The sequence below is a fragment of the Physeter macrocephalus genome, chromosome 6 (genome assembly GCF_002837175.3).
Source record: "Physeter macrocephalus isolate SW-GA chromosome 6, ASM283717v5, whole genome shotgun sequence".
Lineage (NCBI taxonomy): Eukaryota > Metazoa > Chordata > Mammalia > Artiodactyla > Physeteridae > Physeter > Physeter macrocephalus.
The window spans coordinates 45,350,517-45,375,699 of record NC_041219.1 but is presented as its reverse complement, the minus strand read 5'-3'; the positions used below and the strand labels follow the sequence as shown (position 1 = coordinate 45,375,699).

Below are 25,183 nucleotides of genomic sequence, written 5' to 3'. Positions count from 1 at the left end.
GCTTCCCTGGTGGCGCAGTGGTTGCGCGTCCGCCTGCCGATGCAGGGGAACCGGGTTCGCGCCCCGGTCTGGGAGGATCCCACGTGCCGCGGAGCGGCTGGGCCCGTGAGCCATGGCCGCTGAGCCTGCGCGTCCGGAGCCTGTGCTCCGCAACGGGAGAGGCCACAACAGAGGGAGGCCCGCATACCACAAAAAAAAAAAAAAAAAAAAAGGCACCGTTAAAAAAAATGAAAGACAAGCCACAGAACTGGAAGAAAATATTTGCAAATCAAAAATCCAGTAAAGGACTTGTATCTAGAATATACAAAGAACTTGCATAACTCAATACTAAGACATCCCAATAAAATGAGCAAAGGGTTTGAACAGACACTTTACCAAAAAATGATATGTGGATGGCAAATAAACACGTAAAAAGCTCTCAAATCATTAGTCATCAGGGAAATGCCAACTAAAACCACAGTGGGATTTCATCACACACTCACTAGCATGGCAATAATCCAATGACTGACAATACCAAGCGCTGGCGACGATGTGGAGGGCTGGAGCCCGCATAGTCTACAAGTGGGAATGTAAAATGGCAAAACCACCTTGGAAAAGCGTTGGTAGCTTCTTTAAAAGTTAAACATATAGGGGCTTCCCTGGTGGCGCAGTGGTTGAGAGTCTGCCTGACGATGCAGGGGACACGGGTTTGTGCCCCGGTCCGGGAAGATCCCACATGCCGCGGAGCGGCTGGAGCGGCTGGGCCCATGAGCCATGGCCGCTGAGCCTGCATGTCCGGAGCCTGTGCTCCGCAACGGGAGAGGCCACAACAGTGGGAGGCCCGCGTACCACAAAAAAAAAAAAAAAAAAAAAAAAAAGAAAAGTTAAACATATACACTTATCATATGACCCAAGCAGTCCCACTCTTAGGTATCTATCCAAGAGAAATGAAAATATTGTCTCATTATTCACAATTGCCCCAAACTAGAAGCAGTCCAAATGTCCATCAACTTGCAAATAGATGAACAAGTTATAATGGTACCTTGGCAGATGATTATCCTCCAAATGGAATTTTTCTCTGCAAAGGAGTTTAGAACACTGGTTAAAGGACTCTGGACTTACTAGCTGCGTGCCCTTAACATATTTAGATTCCCTGAGCCTCACTTTTTTCCACCTATAAAACTGAAATATGAATACCTATCTCATAGAAGTAGCGTGAGAATTAAATGAGGGAATGTAGATAATGTGCCTCAAATAGTGCTCAAAACAGCTGTTTCTGGAGTATCAGTTTTACTTGAAGAATGAGGGGAAAGTCATATAATTTTAAAGGGAATTGATTTAATTATTTACTTTTATATGAAAACAAAAACAGATATCACACATATATGGTCATCTTATACATGGAAAAATAAAAAATATATATATATATTTGACCCCTACCTCATAACATACCAAAAATAATTTCCAGAAGGATTGCACATCTGAAGCTAAAATAAATAAATAAGTAAAGTTTTTAGAACAGAACATAGAAGAACATCTTTCTGACTTGGGAATAGGCAGATCTTTCACAAACAGGAAATGAAAAGTGCTGATCATGAATGAAAAAATATTAAATGAATTCTGTGAAAACTAAGAACCTCTATTCATCAAAAGACACCATTAAGAGAGCAAAAAGACAACCCAAAAATAGGATAAAATAGACAACCCAAAATAGGATAAAATATTCTCAATATATATATCTGATAAAAATCTCAAAGCCAGAATTTTAAAAGAACAACAAAACAATAAGGAAAAGATAGAAAACCCAAGAGAAAAATGGGCAAAGATTCAAACAGACACTTCACAAAAGAAGCTATCCAAATGTAGAATAAACATACGAAAATGTTCTTAACTTCACTACTTTCCAGGGAAATGCAAATAAACTAGAGTATGATACCACTCCACTTGATTGGATAAAGTAAAAAGGATAAAAAATATCGTCTAGACAAAGATGTGAAGCAACAGGAACTCTCTGAATTCCAGTTGCTTTAGAAAGCTAATCAGCAGTACATACTAAAGCTGAAACTATGCCTCCCCTATGACCCAGCAAATGTATTCCCAGCAGACATGTAGGCAGGTGTATGGGTTTTTTTCTGTTTCAATACAGATAAACCATCCTTTCATTTTAATGTTTGTTTTGCTGGTAATTAATTTTTATGACTTCAAAAGAGTGTAATATTAGTTATTGCTACAGTATTCTACAAACCAAACCACTCTACAATTCAGTGGCTCACAAATCTATAGTTCAGCTAGGAAGTTCTGCTGATCTTGGCTGTTGTAGGCATGTGTATGTTAACCAAACGACATGCATATAAGAATATTCATACCAGCACAGTGTGTAACAGCCCACACTGAAACAATCTATGTCAGCAGAATGGATAAATTTATTATAATAGATTTATACCGTGCAGTGAGAATGAAAAATCTACATCACACACAAGGATTATGGCCTAATCTCACTAACACAGTTTTGAGCAAAAGAAACCAGACTCAAAATACTTTAGATTGTATCGTTTCATTTATATACAGAACAAAAATGGAACTAATCTATGCTTTCAGACATCAAGACGGAGGTAACTTGGGGTGGCAGTGAACAGAGAGGGAAGGAGATGGACTCTGGGGACCTGGTCTTGATTGGGTGCTGGTTAAACATGTGTGTTCGTTTGTGACACTCCTTCGAGCTGTACGGTTATGATACATACCTTCTCTGTACACTTCTGAAGTGTCTACACTTCAGTAAAAGGAAACAGAACAAAACCAAATACGGATATATTAGGACATTGAATTCAAAATGTGCCTAAATAAGAGCCTTAAAGAAATTTCTCGCTTGCTGCAGGTCTTCTGGCTACTCCTGGCAGGGGATGATCTCTTTTCTACTAAGGTTCTTTGGTGGGAAAGTCTGAAAGTACCGCTTCCATTTCCCATGGTGAGGCTTTGAGGGCCACCTTCAGGAATCCTCCACCCAGAGCTTCTCGAAGGGGCTGGGGTTCCGGGCTCCTGCACCAGCGCTCTCGGGATTGGGGTGAAGCAAGGGAGGCGTGGCAGGACAAGTACCCTGTTTGTTCCATATTTTAAATTTTGATATTTTGTTTATCATGGGTTTTTTTTGCTATTAATTTTGTTCTTTTTGAAACATTATTTATCTTGATTATTGAGGTTTTTTTGGTGTCCACTTAAATTTTGTGTCTGATTCTCCTCACCCTACACTATGACAGCCTGGCCAGCTTTCACTTAAGAAGAAAAGAAAGAAAAAGCTCTGCTAGCTTTTATTTTTAAAGCAAAATCTTTATGCTCCCCAAGCAGCAAGAACTTAAAAAAAAATTTTTTTTATTTTTTACTTTCGAATTTTATTTATTTATTTTTTATACAGCAGGTTTTATTAGTTACCTGTTTTACACATATTAGGGTATATATGTCAATCCCAATCTCCCAGTTCATCGCACCACAACCACCGCTCCCCCACTTTCCTCCCTTGGTGTCCATACGTCTGTTCTCTACATCTGTGTCTCTATTTCTGCCTTGAAAGTCGGTTCATCTGTCCCATCTTTCTAGATTCCACGTATATGCGTTAATATACAATATTTGTTTTTCTCTTTCTGATTGGAGAAAGAACTTTCAGCGGGGTTTGTCCTCTCACCATTTACGGGTGTTACCTAGGGAGTAAGGGAGGGGTTACTAACAGCTCTTCACCACGAGGGAGCGCCAAAGAACAGTTTATAAAGCCGAACTCTCTGGTAATGGTGTCCGGCAGGCGTTCCCCAGCCTGGATTCCTTTTCTCTGACAAAAACCCATCCATTTTGTGAGTCTGCCTCTCTCTACGCGCCTGTCTCAACTAGGCTCCAAATACAGGAACCAAATTCAATATAAGAGTATGCTTGGATTCTATCCCCAATATACCCAAATAAGATATTTATATTGGCTGCAACGATCAGAAAGCCAAAATAAAATCCAATGGGTAAGCTGTGACGAAGTCAGAGAGTGGCATGGACATATATACACTACCAAATGTAAAATAGATAGATAGTGGGAAGCAGCCGCATAGCACAGGGAGATCAGCTCGGTGCTTTGTGACCACCTAGAGGGGTGGGATAGGGAGGGTGGGAGGGAGGGAGACGCAAGAGGGAAGAGATATGGGAACATATGTATATGTATAACTGATTCACTTTGTTGTAAAGCAGAAACTAACACCATTGTAAAACAGTTATACTCCAATAAAGATGTTAAAAAAAAAAAATCCCATGGGAGTTTGAGCTGGTCAGACTTGTGTTTAAACCCTGGCTTGTGTAATATGGGGCAAGGTATCTTGGTAGGGTGACCAAACTTCTGGGTTTGCCTGGGGCTGTCCTGGTTTTAGCACTGAAAGTCCTGCAGCTCAATCTCTCAGTTCCTGCAAACTGAGAAGTTTGGTGACCCTACTTGCTTGACCCTCAGTTTTTCTGATCTGTAAGATGGACATATGTCAGTACCTACCATTGAGAGAATTGAATGAGAGGATGATATACATAGTAGGTGCTGAATAAAAAACTAGCTTAGTTTTGTTACCGAGTAATACTGCAGTTGGTTGCAGGCATGGCCTGAGTTCCTATGAAACCATTTAAACAGAGCCCCAGCATTTTTATCACCCTGCTCATGCATTCAATTCAATTACAATATTTGCTGAGTGCTTATCAAGAAATTGTTGGCAGTTTAGCAGTTATGGGCACATTTTTTCAAATGATTGACATTTCTCAAGGATGTCATGATCTTTAGGGGACAAGGAAAGACATAAAGCGTTTACAGAGTAGAGGAAAAAAAACAATCCAAGGCCACTGCCAGCACCCTGTGGGTCCTAAATTCCTCTTGTCTGGAAAACAATAGTGGTCTCCTAACTTATCTCCCCAGCCCCATTTCAGTTTCCCTCCAATCCAATCAACTAACTACCAGGTAACTCCTCTTAAGACACAGTTTGGATCCTGTTTTCAAAAGCCCAATCAATACCCACCTGCCTTGTCATTCTTTACTTTTTAAAACAGGGACTCCACCGAGGCTTGAAAGCCTTATCTCTCAAACAAACCAGACTAATCCCTTGCTCAAATATGCCCCATGTTTCCCTTCCTCCATGCAGTTACTCACAGTGTTCCCTAAGCTGCAGGGCCCCACCTCATTACCGCCTATCAGACATAAACTCCTTCACGTGATCTTACTGGCTTTCCACCAGACACAAGCTCTCCCTTCTCTTATTTCATTAATACCATCCTTACAGCATTGTTCATATTGGTGCCATTTATAGACCCTGTTCTTGATTGCAGGCAAGGATTGTCTATTTCACTTTTTAATATCTCCTCTAGTTCCCTGTGTGTAGCCAACAAATGTTTATTGAATTTCAGCCAGAGTTCTCATTTTAGTATCTGTACCCTGGCTTTGCTAGTTTTTAGCTGTCTGATACCGAGTTACTTAATTAACCTCTCAGTCTCAGTTTCCTTATCGAACAATGTGGATCATAACAGCACCCACCTTGGGGTTACCAAAAGAATGAAAGATGACAATGCACTCAGAATGCTTAGCATTGTGCTTGGCACACTGGAAGCTATGGATTATCAGAGAAGGGAAAGATCCATTTAGGCTGGAGGAATAGTGGAGGGCTTCCTGGAGGAAGTGGAATGTGAGCTGGGATATAAATAAATAAAGATAAAAGAGAAGACATTTAGGCAGAGGGACCAACCTGAACAAAGACTTAAGAAGAAACAGGAAAGAGCAAGATGTGCTGAGGATAAGGCAGATCAAGACCTGGGAAATGGGAGTTCCCTGGTGGTCCAGTGGTTAGGACGCAGCACTTTCACATTCAATCCCAGGTTGGGGAACTAAGGTCCCACAAGTTGCGCAGTGTGGCTAAAAAAAACAAAAACCAAAAACAAACCTGGAAAATACCTTTCAAGAGATTCCCCAGGAAGAGAGACAATGAGGAAAAGGACAAGTGGAGTAAATCTTCCAGGAGAGTGGGTTAGCAGGTTGGAAGGAGGGGAAATCAGTCTCTAGCGGTTTGCTGAAGGTTTCTGTCATTGGGTTTGCCCATTTCAGCAACAACAACAAAATTAGAAGTGGCCAGTGAGATGGGTGACAATCCAACTTGCAGCAAAGGATGGAAATGGACAAAATGACAACTACTGCTAATTATTAGCAGGGTTAAGCCTAAAATCCCATATTTGTGTTAAATAATTAATTAAAGATGTATAAGAAAGAGTGAATTTGGCTTAGTAGCAGATGGTGGGGAAAAAGCATTAAAGGAAAGAGAGTGGAAAGGATTGGTTACAAAGTCATTTTGAGCCAGAAGGTCAGGGCAGCCACTAAACTTGCTAACGCAATCTCATAGTGTACTCATGGATGTAGGGGGTCAGATCAAGGACGGCCAAGGTCTCACTGTACTCTGTGTTGGTCTGATCACACCTTCATATTTTAGGTACTCACATTTTGGTTGCAAGGAACAGAAACCCAAGAGGGAAGGGAATGAATTGGCCCCCCAGCGTTAGACTCAAATGGTGCCCCTCCCAGATTTCCTTTTTTTTTTTTTTTAAATATTTATTTATTTGGCTGCACTGGGTCTTAGTTGCAGCATGCAGGATCTTTTTTTTTTTTTTTTTTTTAAGTTGAGGCATGCATGCAGGATCTAGTTCCCTGACTAGGGATCAAACCCAGGCCCCCTGCATTGGGAACATGGAGTCTTAGCCACTGGACCACCAGAGAAGTCCCTTCTCCCAGGCTTTCTTTCACAGGCCAGTTCACCCATCCCCAAGCTGCTGTGAGTATTGGCAGCTAAGGGTTCCCAGATGCCCAAGATTCCGGAGAATTGCCCTCCGCTGAAGGGAGCAGTTTTGGTGACCTTAACCCCTTCATGACCCATGGCCAATGGCTGAGAGATACTGGGGGGATAGCCACGTGGTATGGTTTATGCTCCAGAGCTCTCTGCTGTGGATCAGGCCAAGGTAGGATTTGAGCCTTTCTTGGCTCTTTCCCTTTCCCTGTCCTGGTCAACTTCCTCCGTTATAGGTTTTACCTCCCTCGATAAATCCCATTCACTGGACCTCTCTTACAGGCAGTTTCTAAGGACCCTGACCTAAAACAACTATGAAATCCAACAGCCAAAGAATAGCTGGATCCAGGCTCTCAGAGTCATCACCCCTTGTGGCCTTTATCGGTATCTCAGCTCTGAGAGTTTGTTGGTTCTCATACCGGCTTTATGCTCAAGCAAGTTCTTTCCTGTGGTCTCCCTGTCAGCTCCAGGTGCAGAGCTGGACAGTTCAGCAGCCTTAGAGCAAAAAGAGCTTCTCCCTCCTAGTAGTTCCAACAAAGAGCCCAAGACTTATTCCAGTTGTACCATCTTGGGTCACATGTCTTTCTCTAAATCAGTCCCTGCAGGTGGCGGTGGGCAGGGGTGAACAGCGATTTGATTGATCAGGACTGGGCTGTGGGCCCGCCCCCGAAAGGTGAGAAGTCAAGTCAGCCCCAGGCAGCCAGCCATACAGACCAAGAATGGGGAGGAGTGGTTGCCCAGAGGAAATATGGGTCCCCTTCCCAGAAGAGAGAGAACGTTTGCTGGAAGGACAACCGAAGATGTCCTCATGCAGTCGTTGGGATAGTGGGGAGCATGGAAACCATCATCTGAGGAATAGTGGCAAGAGAAATAGACTTAATCCCTGCTATTTTGGGGGATGGGTAGAGGGTGTGGGAAAGGAAGCATACTCATCATCTTCAAATATTTGGAATGCTGTCATGACGAAGTGGGATTAGACGTGTTCTGTGTTATCTTTAGCGGATAACATTAGCATTTAGGGTCAGAGATTACAGAGAGGCAGATCATATGAATACCATCTATATATGATATATATATCATTCACACACACACACACACACACACAAAACATATGTATACAATTTAAGTTGTCCTAAAAAAAGAACAGGCCTGTCTGAGAGCTGGTAAGCTTGCCACATCTGGGAAGCTGAGTGGGATGTCACTCTTCCCATGACTAATAACATACGCCATGCTTGCCTCTCACCCTGGCTGTTTCATGAGGGCTGTGTTTAGGTAGACCCTATCTGGAATGCTCCAGCCCGGTCTTGTCTTGAGGAAATTCTGCCCCACCCCAATAATTCTGACCAGCAGTGCTTTTGTCTCTGAGGCTTACCTCTGGGCCCTCTAGTTAGTCATGATGCTTGGGATATTCTGCCTGGTCACCTCAGCATGTGCCGTAACTTCGCCCAGTTTGGTAAGAGCACCCAGAGGGTACTATCTCTTTTGTCTTACTCTCTCGAGAAATATTTGTTGAATACATAATATATCAGGACTTTTGCGGAAGAATTCTTGCCTTGGGGTAAGGTATGTCACTAAGGGGCCACACGGATCCTGCCTGCGGAGCTACAAGATTCTATGACCAGCTGTGACACTGAACTTGAAGCTGATGGATAGATGAGTAATTGGGAATACCCAAGGCCGCTTCGGCTTTTGCAGCTGTTGGAGGGGGAGAGGCACCCTCTCCTGCCCTTCCTCTGAGAGTTACACCAATGCCAGGCTTTTGGGGGAGAATAGGGGAGCATATTAGGAATTTACTCTGGAATGTAAAATGAGCTGCCGCTTTTCAGTTTTTGTGCCTTCACACTTCTTTGGCCTAAACCTGGAAGAATGCTCTAGCCCCCTTCTTCCTGTAGCTACTGTTACTCCTCCCTCCTTAGCCTGTCTGGTGACACCATCCCCGGGAAGCTTTCGGGAAAACACTTCCCCCCCTTTCCACCCCGCCAAGTTGGAGTTATTTCGCCTTTTCTGGGCTCCCTCCCATTGCTGGGGGAGGGGAAGCAAATGGCCTGCCTCCACCAAGGCACTTACCGCCGCGGACCTTGCTTTCCGTGTTTTTCTCTCTCCCTCTTAGCCTGCATTATTTCTCCTTGTTGAAGTCAGAGACCAAGTCCCTCTGTGGCCTCTGCGCCTAACGCAGGAGTCCCGCGCATGCACACACCCCCACCCCCCAAACGCCCCACACCCCTTCGCTACGTGCGGAAAAAGTAGGACATCAATCAGCATTTTAGAATTTTAGAATTGCAAGAGTCGTCGGAGTCGTGTAGTGCAGTCCTCCCTTTTACAGAGGCTCTTCCTGAAGTCTTCTGATACAAGCTTTTGGGTTCATTCAGCCTTTCCTTCTTGAAGCCCAAAGCACTTTTGCTGTTAATGATCTCAACATCCTGGGCGGGTAAAGGAGGGGCAGGTAGGTGCCAGTATCCTCCCTTTTACCGTAGGGGAAACTGACTCAGGGAAACGAGACGGCGGGCTCCCGCGGGGCGGGGGCTGTAACTGGAATTCAGGACTCTGGGCCAGGGCGGAATTTATTGTGTCTCCTTGCGGGAAGCGTGAAAGTAAGTAATCGATTTATGAGCCCCAGGCGGGGACCCTTCAGGCCCCTAGAAGGATTGTGATGGGGTCGGGAGGTTTAATGCACTAAGCGCTCGCGGCACTGACCCCTTGCCAACTTCGCGAGGTCTGGCAGTGTCCGCCGCCCTTCCCGTGACTGGGTGACCAATGGGCTGCGGCCTCTTTAAGGCCCCAGCGCCCCGCCTCCGGCTCCTCTCCGACCTCCTCCCACCTCCTCGCTGCCACTCCGCCAGTTCGACTTCCTTCGGCAATGAGGTCATCTCCCTGCTGCCCATTGGCTGCGCTGGACCGTCAGTCACAGGAAGTCCCGCCGCCGTCCTCGCCAGCCTCGTATCCCTCTTGTCCCCCCCCGCCCTCCCCTTAGTCCGCGGTTCCCGGCCTCCACGAGGCCTCTGATTGGTCAGCACTGCTGTCACTTCTCTAACGGGCGTTGTGGGGGGCGGGGGGCGGGAGGCGGGTGTGGTGGGAGGGCCCGCAGCTTCCGTGGCTGAGAGGAGCCGGCCGCTGCTGTGTCTGTGGTGTCCGCGGCGGCGGCGAGAGCGACTGTCCCATCCTTCCCACCCTCTCAGCTCCGCTCGCTGCATGCCCTCCGCTCGCGCCGACTTCTCCGCAGCTCTGCGCGTCCCAGGTGGACGTTGAGCCTTGGGAGGAGACGCGCGCGGTGAGAGCCGGAGCGGGGACCGCCGTAGAGCCCGGGCCGGGAGGAGAGCGAGGCGGTGAGTGAGAGTCCGGGCAGGGGACCCCTCCCCCACCGCGGCCCCGCCCCGCCCGGAGCATCCTTTCTCCTGGCTACCCAGCCGCTCGCGCGCCCTCCGAGGGGTCCGGCGGGGCCGGCATCGCGGCCTGGCCCCCTCCTCGCCGCCGCCCCGCTCCTCCAGGCCGGGGTCGCAGAGCCGGGGCGGGCGGCGCGGGGCGCGGCGGTGCACCTGTGCGCCGCCGGGCGGGCCTCGCAGGTGGGGAGGCACGGAGGTTCCCGCCCCCGCCGCGTCCCGGGCGTTTCGTGACTGCAGGGACTTGGTGTCGGGTGCTTTCTCCGGGATCTTGTGCAAACGTTCAAAATCCATGTGCAATCCCAGGATTCCCAGGCAAGGGAGTCTCACCTGGACTTGTTGATGCCTGTGTAGCAACCTGAATGCTGCCAGGTGTAAGGGATCTGGCAGATTTGAAACTTTTCCCTCTAACAAAGTGTCTATCAGGACGCCTTGATTACAGCCCCTACCCTGCGGGGAATGCAAGAGCATTGATCCGTTGTAGTTGGTAGGGTTGGAGTTTCTGAGTCAGACTCTCAAACCTGCCAATTGCTAGCTGTGTAATTTGGGGCCTCAGTTTCCTTATCTGAAAATTGGGGATAATAATAGTATCTGTCATCGGGGGTCGTTGTGAGTATTAAATGTAAAACTTCACATAAATTGTTTGACACAGCGCTTGGCCCTTGTAAAGGCCCAAGAAATGTTTGTTTTTATGATGTTGAAAACCATGACAGACCAGCGTGTGTGTGTAAGTACCAGCCCAACTTGGCTTTGTCAGGATTTCTGTTTTCTCCCTATTATGTAGCATAACTAAAGGGCAGTTTGGTGACCAGTTAACTGCTTACCAGCCTATACTTGGCATGCAATGTGTATAGACAGGAATGTGAAATACGTCACTTAACTGTAGTAATGAAATTACACCCAGCTTCATGTATTTTTACACACTTTAAAATCCATAAGGTGTCTGAAATGCCAAGTTGACAGTTTTTGAGCTCTTTTCAAGGTCTTTTCCGGCTGAAGCCAAAGCCTGTAATAGAATCTTTATTTTCAATAAGAAGTTAAATTTATGTGTCTTACTTTAGAAGACCCCCCCCAAAACTCCACGTTTTACTTATGCAGTTTTACTGTTGAAAAGCAGCCACCTCCCAGGGTTGAGGTGGTACAGCCAGCTGGCCCACAGCCCTATGACTGCAGGGTGGGGAACCTTTGGCTGAAAGTTACTAAACTAAGTTTTGCCTAGTGTTGTTGGCATTTTTCACAGAGAAATCAAAGGGCTTTATGATACTTAGTTTCTTAATGAAATGATTTAGAAAGAAGCAAACCATTACTGCTTTTTCAGAAACACGTGCAAAGAAAAACTGGCTGTAATGTAGTTGTAGCATTTGCTTCAGTTCTTTGCCAATAACTGTTAAGAAGAGCCCCTATTTAAAAAGGCTTCCAAAAGTCACATCCATTAGGATAAATTTTTTTTTTTTTTTTTTTTTTTTTTTCCCGGTACGCAGGCCCCTCACTGTTGTGGCCCCTCCCGTTGCGGAGCGCAGGCTCCGGACGCGCAGGCTCAGCGGCCATGGCTCATGGGCCCAGCCGCTCCGCGGCACGTGGGATCCTCCCGGACCGGGGCACGAACCCGTGTCCCCTGCATCGGCAGGCAGACTCTCAACCACTGCGCCACCAGGGAAACCCTAGGATAAATTTTTTATTTAGAGTGAAATCATGTGAGATGGAAGACTAATATGGATCCCATAATCCAAAAGTATTTATTGCAGACTTTCCATGTCCTGAGTGCTCTGTCGAGAGCTATGAGGAAGGGATTCAAAAGAAGTACAGAACAGCATCTCGGCCCATAAAGGGCAAAAGCATAAAGTTCAGTCACCCGGTAGTGATTATGGGTACTGCTTAAGTAATGACTTCATTCATTCATTAATTCAATAAATTTTTGTTTCATGCCTGTAATGTGCCAGGTGTTTTTCTAAACGCTGAGATTATGAAAATGAGTGCGGTATATGTTCCCTGCTCATGAGGAGCTCGCAGTCTAGTGGGAGAGTAAGAAAGTGACAGATAATTGTTACACACTGACATAAACTCCCAAGTACAAACCCAGAACTGTATGGGAGAGTCAAAGGAACTTTTCCTTTGGACTTAAAGGAGAAGATGGCCTTTGAGCTGAATCTTAACTCATTAGATAAAGGAGAGGAAAATCATTCCAAACAGAAGTAATTGAGCTTGAAAAGATTTCCAGACACCTCTTTGGACCATGGGTACAAGCCCTAGAGAAGGGGAAAGAAACTGACATTTCTTGATGCCTACTATGTTACAGGCATCAAGCTAAGCTTTTAATGCATTGCTTAATCCTCACAATAACCCTAAGAGGTAGATTTTACCTCCACTTTAGGATATGGAAACTGAGGCTCAGGGTAGTTAAATAATTTGTCTAAGGTTACACATTAGTGACAGAGCCAGGACTTGAATCCCTGACTTTAAAGTGTAGTAAGCTCTTTTTCTTTTAACACTCTGTTTTGTAGAAATACTAAATATACAATGAGGTGAGAAAGTTCCACCCACGTATATCATTTTACTGCTTGTGTTACAGATTGCTTTCTGTGAAATAAATGTTTCATATTTGATTAATTGATTGAGTTTTGGCTGTGTTGGGTCTTCGTTGCTGCATGCGGGCTTTTTCTAGTTGTGGCGAGTGGGGGCCCCTCTTTGTTGCCATGCACAAGCTCTAGGAGCGCGGGCTTCAGTAGTTGTGTGGCACGTGGGCTCAGTAGTTGTGGCTCGTGGGCTTAGTTCCTCCGCGGCATGTGGGATCATCCCGGACCAGGGCTTGAACCTGTGTCCTCTGCGTTGAAAGGCGGATTCTTAACCACTGTGCCATCAGGGAAGTCCTCATATTTGATTTAGAGTCGCTAGGGCTTATATAATAAATAAAGGCTGTTTTTATCAAATGATATTTATTTTACCCTTATAAATGTGATATTTTCTAAAAACTGTGGCCCATGAAAACATTCAGTGAAAATGGAGGACATTGAGATATACAGATCCTGTGTGTGGCACTTTACAAAGTAGTTAAACAGGTGTGGACTTTTCTTGAGGCTGCAGCTTAAATATTTATTTAAATGTAAAAGAAAAGCATATGTAGACATATGGCCAATGACACGGGTTCAAGCCCTGGTCCTGGAAGATCCCACATGCTGCAGAGCAACTAAGCCCCTGCGCCACAACTACTGAGCCTGCACTCTAGAGCCCGTGAGCCACAACTGCTGAGCCCACGTGTCACAAATACTGAGCCCGTGTGTCTAGAACCCGTGCTCCGCAACAAGAGAAGCCACTGCAATGAGAAAGAAGCCTGCGCACCACAACGAAGAGTAGCCCCCACTCGCCGCAACTAGAGAAAACCCATGCGCAGCAATGAAGACCCAACGCGGCCAAAACATAAATAAATAATAATAAATAGATGATGAAGGGGTAAAAGTTTTTGAATACTTAATTTTTACACGGGGGAAACTAGAATTTTGAAGTCATATTAATGAAGATGGTTGTATTGTATTTAGAGAGACCACCACGGCAAGGGCATATACTGGACTGTAAGCTCCATAAGGGCAAGGATGTTTTGATTCTTGTGTTCCCAGCTTCAAGAGCAGTTTTGGGACATAGCAGATGCTCAGAAGTTTATTTCAGAAAGTCTTTGAAAGAGAAAAGGGAGGACATTGATAGAGTACAGATGAAGTGCTTGAGGCAAAGGGAATAGTTTATAATTGGATACATTTTGGAAGAAAAGGAACAGCGGACAAAGGGAATAGTCTGCTGACACAATTCAACAAATATAGGCATTGTTTATTTCTAAGGCTTAATGGAGTTTTGAGAATCAAAGAAAGTCTCTACTCTGAAGGAGCTTACAGTTTTAGAGAGCAGGTATCTGCTATTAGCTATCTACTGCTGTCTATTGCCATGTAATAATTACCCCAAAAGATAGTGTTTAACATGGCAATAAACATTAATTACCTCTCACAGGTTCTGTGATTCAAGAGTTAGGAGCAGTTTGGCTGAGTGGTTTTAGGCTCAGGGTCTCTTTAGAGATTGCAGTAATATGTCAGCTGGGATTGCTGTCGTCCAAAGGCTTGACTGAGGCTGGCAGATCTCTTCCAAGGAGGCTAATCATACGGCTGGCAAGTTGGAACCGGCTGTTGGGGGAAGTCTCAGTTTCTCTCCATGTGGGCCCCTCCACAGAGCTACTTGCTTGCCCTCATGGCATGGCCGCTGGCTTCCCTCTGAGCAAGTAATTCAAGAGCCCAAGCTACGTTGTCTTTTATGACTTAGCTTCAGAAATTACATACCATCCTTTCTCCAGCATTCTGTAGGTCACACATTGCAGGGAAGGACTACACAAGGATGTGACTACTAGGAGGTGAGGAGCATTGGGGGCCAACCTGGAGGCTGGCTACCACAGTGGGAGGCGTAGCAAAAGCTAAGTGCTGAAAGAAAGCACAACGTGCTGGGGGAGGGGAGGGAAGGACTCAGAGGAGGGAAAGTTTACTTTTAGGATGATAAGGGAATTGGGAAAGATTTAATTCTTTTAACAGATATTCACAGATATTTATTGTGTGCTTACTGTGTGCCTTCCACATGGTAGGGTAATTTGTGGAAATGGACACTGAATTAGGGCCACATGAAATGTTTTTTTTTTTGCGGTACGCGGGCCTCTCCCGTTGCAGAGCGCAGGCTCAGCGGCCATGGCTCACGGGCCTAGCCGCTCCGCGGCATGTGGGATCTTCCCGGACCGGGGCACGAACCCGCGTTCCCTGCATCGGCAGGCGGACTCCCAACCGCTGCGCCACCAGGGAAGCCCGACATGAAATGTTTTAAGTAGTCTAGGCCAGCATTGACACTAAGGACAAATGTTTGATCTTTATGTGTAAGGTGAAGGTGGAGTCATTTTTCTGATGTTGAAGAGAACAGTAACTTATCAGGGTGATAGACAAGCAGTTACAGAGTGTAAGTAGTTAAGAGAATGAATACTAGAGCCAGACTGTCTGGGTTTGAATCCTGGCTCCACCACTTGCTAGCTCTGTGACCTTGGGTGTGTGACTGTGATACTTTTGCTACTTTATCTTCTCAGTGACTCACTAACTGTAAAGTGGGGATAATAATGGTGCCTGCTTTATATTGCTGCTATGAGGATTTAAAAAGTTAAAAATATGCCAAGTTCTTGGAACAGCTTTACGTGCACCATCATCATCATCATCATCATTATTTTTGGCAGTAGCGTAGAACTGACATGGATGAGTGAGGTTGGAGGGAGAGATGAATGAATGTAAAATGATGTGAGTATTGAGAAGGAGGCGTTTAAATGTCAATCATTGCTGCTTCAGCATCAGTTTTTCCAGTTCAGATATCTACATCCAGATAAATTTTATTTCTCCAATTAGAGTGAAGCAGTGGTTTTATTAGTTGAACTCCACAGTTAAAACAAGACCTCAGAAGGTGCACAGTTTCCTGTTAAGGGTATCTCATACCCTCTTACTGTCCCTGTAAATTCCTGGGCACTCTATCTGCAGAATGGGTTTAGCCAGAAGCAGTCCTTAAAGTTGCATATGCTTCAGAAGAGCTTAGAGGTGGAACTAGGCGCCATAGCAAAAATACCTAGAATGAGAACTTTTGTGACTGAGTCACAAGAGAATCTGCAGAATTCTTAAAAACATTAACTATATCACTTCTATGGAGAGGGAAGATAATTGAACTCCATGTCACTGCAGGTGTTGAAGAAGAAATTGGGTGAACTGCCAGGGTGTCTTGGGTGGAGCTAATTGCTTAAGTTGCCTTCAGTTCTGTGGTTTCAGTGACTCAAGTCCAGTTCTCATTGTTTAGTTGAATGGAGGCACTGAGAAATGGTTTGAGGTTCCACAACAATCTAGTGGTTGAACCTGGACTACTTCCTCACCCTTTGTTTAAGACCAGCTCACATAGCAGTAATAAAAGGTCTGCAGAATCCTAGGAAGACTTGAGTGTTGTGAAAATTTTTTTTTTTAAAGTTTTTAAAAAAAATTTATTTTAATTTATTTTTTTTGGCCGTGTTGTGTCTTCGTTGGTGTGCGCGGGCTTTCTGTAGTTGCAGTGAGTGGGAGCTACTCTTTTGCGTTGCGCGGGCTTCTCATTGCGGTGGCTTCTCTTGTTGCAGAGCATGGGCTCTAGGCGCATGGGCTTCAGTAGTTGTGGCACGAGGGCTCAGTAGTTGTGGCTCGTGGGCTCTAGAGCGCAGGCTCAGTAGTTGTGGCACACAGGCTTAGTTGCTTCATGGCATGTGGGATCTTCCCGGACCAGGGCTCAAACCTGTGTCGCCTGCATTGGCAGGCGGATTCTTAACCAGTGCGCCACCAGGGAAGTCCCGAAAATTTCTTTTTCTTTTCTTCGGTTACCATATTTTTACTTTTGTGGTATGTCTGGTTCATTTGCTGCTTCACTCACTCTTGCTAATGTGCATTTAGAAATCATTTCCTGTATAAATGAGTGCCAGTAACGAGTAATTTGGGTAGTTCATTTGGAAATCCGGAGTGTATCTTCTGTTACTGAATTTGAAGATAGGTGGCTGTTTTCAGGTTTTTGACCGCTGAAATTGTGGGAATTATGGGTCAGTTTGGTTTGCTGAAAAGTCTTTGTTTTGATATCAAAATTTAAAGTATCATGGGTATAATTTGAAAAAAAAATTCTAAACTTCCTAGTATGACAGAGTAAAATAATTAGTGAGGTAACATGTCAAGTTGTAAGGGCGTGAGCAGAGCTAGGTACTGACAGTTATCAGCTGTGTAGCGTTAGACTCACTGCTTAACCTTATGTGACTTGATTTCCTCATCTGTAAAGTGGAGTTAAAAATTCTTACAACATGAGGTTGTTATTAGGAGTATGGAGAAATGTAAAAGGGAGTAACAGTGACATATGCTTTTTTAGTCATTGTGTTACCTCATTAATGCTCACACCAGCTCTGTGAAATAAATAATAATAGCACCATTTTGCAGATGAGGTTAGAGAAGCTTGGAGAGATGAACTAATATAGGAGGATCGAAGTCAGGATTTGAACCAGGTGTCTCTGTGAATTAAAAGATGTTGACTCCCTACCATAATATGTTTGAAGTGCCTAACTTTGCCTCCAGTAAATGCTTGTTCCTGTTTACTTTCTTTTGCATAGCTAGTGAAAATGTCAATACAGTGGGAATTTTTTATGGTAGTGATCAAGGTGTTATAGCTCTCAAAATATTCTTTGTAATATTCCTTATATGGGGACTTCCCTGGTCATACAGTGGTTGAGGGTCCGCCTGCCAATGCAAGGGACGCGGGTTTGAGCCCTGGTCTGGGAAGATCCCACATGCCGCGGAGCAATGAAGCCCTTGCGCCACAACTACTGAGCCTGCGCTCTGGAGCCCGCGAACCACAGCTACTGAGCCCACGTGCCACAACTACTGAAGTCCCCGCGCCTAGAGCCCGTGCTCTGCAACAAGAGAAGCCACCACAATGAGAAGCCCGCGCACCGCAACAAAAGAGTAGCCCTCGCTGGACGCAACTAGAGAAAGCCCGCACAGCAATGAAGACCCAACACAGCCAAAAATACATAAATAAATTTATTAAAAAAAAGATTTAAAAAATTCCTTATATGTATCTTGCTGCCATTCCTGAAATGGAAAGCTGTAATCGTGACTTCACGTTTTAAGTTGCATGTTAAAATGCTTACTAAATAAGGGCATACCAGAATATCCAAATTAAAATTTTTTGTCAGTGTTTCAGTATCTTTGTAACTGTAAATGGTGTAAGTTATGCCGGAGTCTCTTAATGGTGGTTAATTTGTACATATTTTCACTACCACAAAATTTACAGGAACTTGGAAATCTGACTTTTCCTCATACTTTAGGACACGCCATGTTGCATTTTGGTATTAAGAGTTGTGTTATCGTGGTTGAAACTGGCTTTATTGTTGATTTTATATTTTGTTATATGATGTATATCTTTAAAGTCTTTTAAAATTTGCCACATATATGTCTTGACTTTTTTTTTAAAAGGTAGAGATGGGGAAACAATTTCAAAATGAAAAGTTAGGATCATTTTCTTTCTTATTCTTTTTTTTTTTTTTTGCGGTGTGCGGGCCTCTCACTGTTGTGGCCTCTCCTGTTGTGGAGCACAGGCTCCAGATGCGCAGGCTCAGCGGCCACGGCTCACGGGCCCAGCCGCTCTGCGGCACGTGGGATCTTCCCGGACCGGGGCACGAACCCATGTGCCCTGCATCGGCAGGCAGACTCTCAACCACTGCGCCACCAGGGAAGCCCTTTCTTATTCTTGATACATGTTATAATCACTTTCTATGAACAATCACTTGAACTAAAGCTTCCATTCAGGAGCTGTACATTCTTTAATTCTAATATTCCAGGTTAATGCCCTGAGGTCATGACAGTGAAGGCAAAGATTTCATGGTATTTTAAATTCTTTTTTTTTTTAATATTTATTTATTTGGTTTTGCTGGGTCTTAGTTGCAGCATGTGTATTCCTAGTTGCGGCATGCATGTGGGATCTAGTTCTCTGATCAGGTATCGAACTCGGGCCCCCTGCATTGGGAGCGCGGAGTCTTAACCACTGTGCCTCCAGGGAAGTCCCTTAAATTCTATTTTATAGAGTCAGTGATCATTTCACATTATCTTGCTGATATTTCCTTTCTGTTCAGATTTTTTTTTTTTTGCTGGGGTTGGGGTGTGTGGGGGGTGTGGTCCTGGAATAATAGGCAACCAAGAATATAATGAGATCATAGGCTAGTGATTTGAAATTAAATAAATTTAAATATTTCCTTTACTTAGTAGAAGTTCATAGGATGGTATGGTTCATTTGTGTGATATCTGTCATGACTCTTTGGGTACCTTGTGTCAAACAATTATTTATTTAATCATTTTCCTAAATCAGTCACTGCAGCATAATTGCCCCCACCCCCCCACCCCCCGCTTTTGGCTTTTACCTGTAAGCTGATTCTGAAGGTGAACCTAGCAGAAACAGTGTGTGTGAAAACTGGACATGACTTGTACAATTTGGATAAGCTATTCATGACATTTTACTTTCAACATGTTTAATAACCTTTTGGGTGCCTAAATAAAACTGAGTTAATTATAGTGTAACCTTTTGTTCTATTTGGAGAGTGTTAAGGGATTTTTGATTACGCTCCAAAATTCACCTTCATCAAGTGAGCTTAGAAAACTCTTTCTAGAGCAGGAATTCTCAAGACTTTACCTGCATGATTGTTTCTACTTCTTCTGGCCACTCTTTTTGTTTTATTTTTAAAAAGAAGAGTAGATTTTCCCTGCTCTTTGGAGATAGTAGTGATGAGTTTTAGAGTTGAACGCACCTGTTTTCGATCGTGGCTCTACTGCTCATTGGCTCTGTGATCTTGGGTGAGGGAATTAATCTTTCTGAATCTCTGCTTCCTCATAGGATAGATGTGGGGGGTAAATAAAGTTACATGTAAAGCATTTAGCACATAATGGATGTTTAATTCACGTTAACTTTCATAGCACCCAGAATTTTTCTTTTGTAGCACTAGCCACAATTGCAGCTAAATAATTACGTAATTATTTTATGTTTTTCTTCTCATAAGCTTCACGAGGCTAAGGCCCAAGTCTCTCTATTCCTGGCTGTATTCCCAGCATGCAGCATAGTGCTTGGCATGGCATATAATAGATGCTCAATAATACTTGAATGAATGAAAGTGACTCACCTCCTCTTCTTAACCTGTCCTCCCTTGCCTTAAAGGACAGTTTCTTGAACTTATTTCCTTTGGCCCATTTGGGACTGGTTACTCGAAGTTTTGTCTATTAAAATGGGAGCTGGGTAAAGGGGAGGGCAATGTACAGATGAATAACCAGAAAGAGTAGAGCAATATTCAAAGTAAATTATACATACTCTGGACTTTCTAACCCTCTCTAATCTGGTGTCCAGCCCCAAATTCTACCAGTACGGTTTTCAGTGAGGCCACTACTGACTTACATGTTGCTGAGCCATTGGGTTGTCTCTAGCTGAGTAAAGTGGTAACGATTCTGGTTACTCAGGTAAGAACCTTGGAGTCGTCTTCTCTTTCTTTCCCACTTCATATCCACTCAGTTGGCAAATCCTGTTAGCTTCTTCCATATGCATAATCTGATCACTTCTCATCACCTCCACCATAATCGCCCTTGTCTAAGCCATCTGTATTAGTGTCCTGTGCCTGCTGTTACACATTGCCAGAAACTTGGTGGCTTGAAACACTGAGTATTTATTCTCTTACAGTCCTGAAGGTCAGATGTCTGAGACCAGTTTCACTGGGCTGAAATCAAGGTGTCAACAGCAGAGCTGCAGCCCTTCCAGAGGCCTTAGGGGAGAGTCTGTTCCTTGCCTCTTCTAGCTTCTGGTGACTGTTGGCATTCCTTGTCTTGAGGCAGTGTCTTTTCAATCTTCAAGTCTAGCATCTTCAAATTTCTCTCTGCACATCTTCTCCTCTGTGTTTGTCACATCTCTGCCTCTTTTATAAAGACATGTGATTGCGTTTAAGGCTGACCCAGATAATCCAGGATAGTTGTCCCATCTCAAGATCCTTAGCTTAATCACATCTACAAAGATAACCCCCCTTTTTTGGACATATAAAGTAATATTCACAGGTTCCAGGGATTAGGATATGGAGGATGTGGATATCTTTTAGCGTGCTATTTTTCAGTCTACCACACTCTGTCCTTTGGACCCCAAAGATTCACATCTGTCCCACATGCAAAATACATTCATTGCATTTCAACATTCCCGAGTCTCAACCAGTTGCAGCATCAACTCAAGTCAAAGATCTCATCTAAATATCATCAACTCAAAAGTCTAGAATCTCATCATATAAATCATTACATCAGGTATAGGTGAGACTTCCTGGTATGATCCATCTTGGGACAAGATTTCTTTCTATCTGTGGACCTGGGAAAGTAGAAAACAAGTTATGTGTTCCCAAAATACAGTGGTGGAACAGGCAAAATATGACTGTCATAGACATTCCCATTCCAAAAAGGAGAAAATGCAAGGAGTAAGTGTGTCACCGGTCCCAAGCAATTTCAGAATTCAGCAGGGAAAATATCTTAGGTTGCAAAGCCTGGGAGTAATCCTCTGTGGCTAGAGACTCTGCCCTCTGGGCCTGCGGCTCTGGCTTCTATGCCCAAGGCTCAGTTCTTGGAGTTATTCCTACTTTTTCTTGAAGGGTAGCACATGTTTTCAGCTGAGTAGTTTTATTAGTAGTTAAATTGCCTGTAGAATTTTGGTAGTCTGACAGTCTTCCTTTGTTCTCTTTCTGTCCCTTTCAGGCCAAGCTGGCAGTGTTTCTGCTGATAAAACATTCTCAGAAGCCTTTTGGGTCTCCTGTGTATGTCTCAGGGATTCTTGTCGTTAGACAAGAAGGTCCTCCAATCTCATGTCTCTTCCTAGCTTCTGCTTAGATGGTTGGTTGAGGGGGTCCCTGAGTTACATGTGCAATCTTTCAGCACAAGTCAAAGGTTGTCCAACCACACTCTTGGCTTTCTCTCCACAACAGTGCTTTCTTAATAGTATATCTCCTAATTTTAGCATTTTCTATGATCTAGATAAGCTGAGAATTTCCCAAATCATCATGTCCTGGTTTCTTTTTTCTTTTTTTTTGTGGTACGCGGGCCTCTCACTGTTGTGGCCTCTCCCATTGCGGAGCACAGGCTCCGGACGCGCAGGCTCAGCGGCCATGGCTCACGGGCCCAGCCGCTCCACGGCATGTGGGATCCTCCCGGACCGGGGCACGAACCCGTGTCCCCTGCATCGGCAGGTGGACGCTCAACTACTGCGCCACCAGGGAAGCCCTCCTGGTTTCTTTTGTTTAACATTTTGCCCATCAGTTTACCTTTCTGGTTTCATTTTACTGTAAGCAACAAGAAGAAACCAGGCTGCACCTTCAACTTGTTGCTTGAAAATCTCCTTAGCTAAATATCCCAGTTCATCACTTATCCAAGCTAAATATCCAAGTTCTGCTTTTCACACAACTGTAAGACAAAATTCAGGTAAGTTTTTTTTTTCTTGCCTCTATCTAAAAAGGATCGTTTTTCCTCCAGTTCCCAATAATGTTCCTCATTTCCTTCTGTACCCTCACCAGAAGCACCTTAGATGTTCATATTTTACCAGCCTTCTGTTTATGATGACATATGTATTCTCTAAAACAGTATAGACTTTATCTATTGTGCTTCTCACTTTCTTCTGAGCTCTTACCCGGAGTGCTTTCAGTGTCCATGTTTCTACCAACAATCTGTTTTAAGGCAATCTAGGCTCTTTAAATTATGCTTCTCAAAATTCTTCTAGCATCTACGCATTATCCAATTTCAAAGCCATTTCCATATTTTTAAGAATTTGTTACAGCAGCACCCCACTTCAAGATACCAAAATCTGTATCAGTCAGGGTTCATCCAGAGAAACAGAACCAGCAGGAGATTAAGGGGTTTATTATCAGGTTGTAGGGGCTGGCTAGGCGACTGGGACATTTCATAGGCTAGGCTGTCAAGAAGGACAGATTGGACCTCTCAGTAGGAGCGGAAGTTGGTATCCACAGGTGAAATTTCTTCTGAGAAACCTCAGTTCTGCTCTTAAGGCCTTTTAACTGATTGATTCAGGCCCACCTGGATCATCTAGAATAATCTTCTTTACTTAAAGTCAACTGATTATGAATGTTAATCACGTCTACAAAATACCTTCACAGCAACACTTAGATTAGTGTTTGAATAACTGGGGACCTTAGCCTAAACAAGTAGACACAACTGACTGTCACACTATTATTATTCTCTTGCCTGGATTATTGTAGTAGCTTCCTTTGAACTGGACTCCCTTCTTCTGCCCTTGATTTCTTTTTTTTTTTTTTTTTTGTGGTACGCGGGCCTCTCACTGTTGTGGCCTCTCCCGTTGCGGAGCACAGGCTCCAGACCTGCAGGCTCAGCGGCCATGGGTCACGGGCCCAGCCGCTCCGCGGCATGTGGGATCCTCCCAGACAGGGGCACGAACCCGTGTCCCCTGCATTGGCAGGTGGACTCTCAACCACTGTGCCACCAGGGAAGCCCTGCCCTTGATTTCTTATGATCTGCTCTCCACGTAGATCATAGAGCTTATGATTTGCTCTCCAGAGTCAATTCCATGGTCTTCCACTCTCCTCCTTGCTTACTGTACCGCAACCTCACTGGATTCCTTGCTGTTACTGGGTTGTACCAGGTTTTTGTGTTTGCTGTTCCCTCTGCCTGAAATACTCTATCCCTGGATCTTCACATGGTTTACTTCCTCACTTTTTTCAGATCTTTGCTTAGATGTTACATTATTACACCATCATATATAAAAAAGCCACTTAACTCCCCAATCCCAGGCATTCCCTATTTCCCTTATCCTGCTTCACTTTCTCCACAGGATTAATCACCCCTTGACATGTATTTATTTGCTGTCTGTCTCCTCCCACTAGGTGACAGTCTCTGCAAGAGCAGGTACTTTGTTTATTGTTGTGTCCTCAGCACCATCAATACTTGGCATGTAGTAGGTGCTTAATAAATATTTTTTGAATGAATTACTGAATGAAGGAATGGATATTTTCATTCCTGTTTTTCCTCCCAAGTGGTATTTAACATAGTTGATCACTTTCTTTCTTGAACCATTTTATATTCTTGGTATGACATGATTCTCCTAGTTTTTCATCTAATACCTCATCCCTTCCTTCTACCTCTCCTGCCATTCTTTCTCAGTCTCTTTTGCTGGCTGTTTTTCATCCTGGCCTGAGTGTGGAATTTTCTCAGGACTCTGGCTCAAACCCTCTTATTGTCTCTCTCTGTAGGAGATCCCATCAAATCCCATAGCTTTAACCACCAATTATATGCCAATGATTCCCAAATGTGTATCTCTGTCTTTTCAGTGATTCCTAAATGTGTATCTCTATCTTTTTTTGATCACAAATCACTTTGCCACCTCTACTTGGATGTCTCACAGACACCTCAAATTTACATTCCAAACTGAACTTTTAACCTTCATTTCCTCTTGTCAGAGTTGTTCCTGCTCCAGTGTCCTCCATTTCTGTAAATGGCACTTCTGTCCACCTAGTTACATAAGCCAGAAATCGGAAGGGTCATCTTTGACATTTCCTTCTGTCCTCACATCCATTCCATCATCAGTTTCTATTAATAATCACTCCATAAATATTATCTCATTTGTCAACTTCTCATTTCTTCTACTAAAGCCACTCCAGCTAGTCCAAGCCATGCTCTTTCCAGGGCCACTTCAATAAATTCTTAGCTAATTTTCCTGCTTCCAGCCTTCCCCCTGACTCTTTCTCCACAGTGGAGCCAGAGTTTCAAATGCAAATTTAATCATATCACTGTTCCTCTTTCCCTAAGCCTTTCACTGTATGTAGGCTCCAAGCAGATAACTTACATGAATGGAATTGGGTAGGTCAGGGATTTTGAATAAGGAGTGGTAGGAACTGTAGCAGTTGGAGAGAATGTGCCCTGTCTAGAGAGGGCAGCCACTACTCAATTTTGATATATTGCTGACATGTGGGAGTATTGGCCCAGAATTGCTGATCTTCTGATTTTTTTCCAAGGGAAGCCAGAAATCTGGATTTTTTTTAAATTGTGATTTTTCTCTATTTTAAAATGTTGACAACCAATTTGAATTTAAAATATTTCTACACTTAGGAATAAATTTACTGAAATATATAAAAAACTTTTACATTGAAAATCACAAAACATTGCTGAGAAAAATTAAAGAAGACCTAAATAAGTAGAGATGTACAGTGTTCGCAGTTTGAAAGACCCAGTGTTAGACAGTCCACTTTGCCCCAAATAATCTAAAGATTCAATGTGTTTACAATCTAAATCCCCGCAGGCTTTTTTGTGGTAATTGACATGCTGAATCTAAAAGGTATGTGGAATTGCAAAGCATTTACAATAGCCAAACAACTTAGAAGTGGAAGAACAAACTTAGAGGAATTAAATTACCTGATTT

General features: G+C 43.9%; 1 protein-coding gene across 4 annotated transcripts in view; it reads left to right on the top strand.

Moving 5' to 3' along the window:
- Nucleotides 1–9,883: 9,883 nt before the first annotated feature.
- MRTFA (myocardin related transcription factor A) overlaps nucleotides 9,884–25,183 on the top strand; it is a 205,537-nt gene continuing 190,237 nt past the window's right edge. For all 4 annotated transcript variants that reach the window (XM_055085328.1, XM_055085326.1, XM_055085327.1 and 1 more), the window contains exon 1: nucleotides 9,884–10,129. The gene's annotated coding sequence lies outside the window, so the exon portion shown is untranslated. The remainder of the gene's footprint in view (nucleotides 10,130–25,183) is intronic.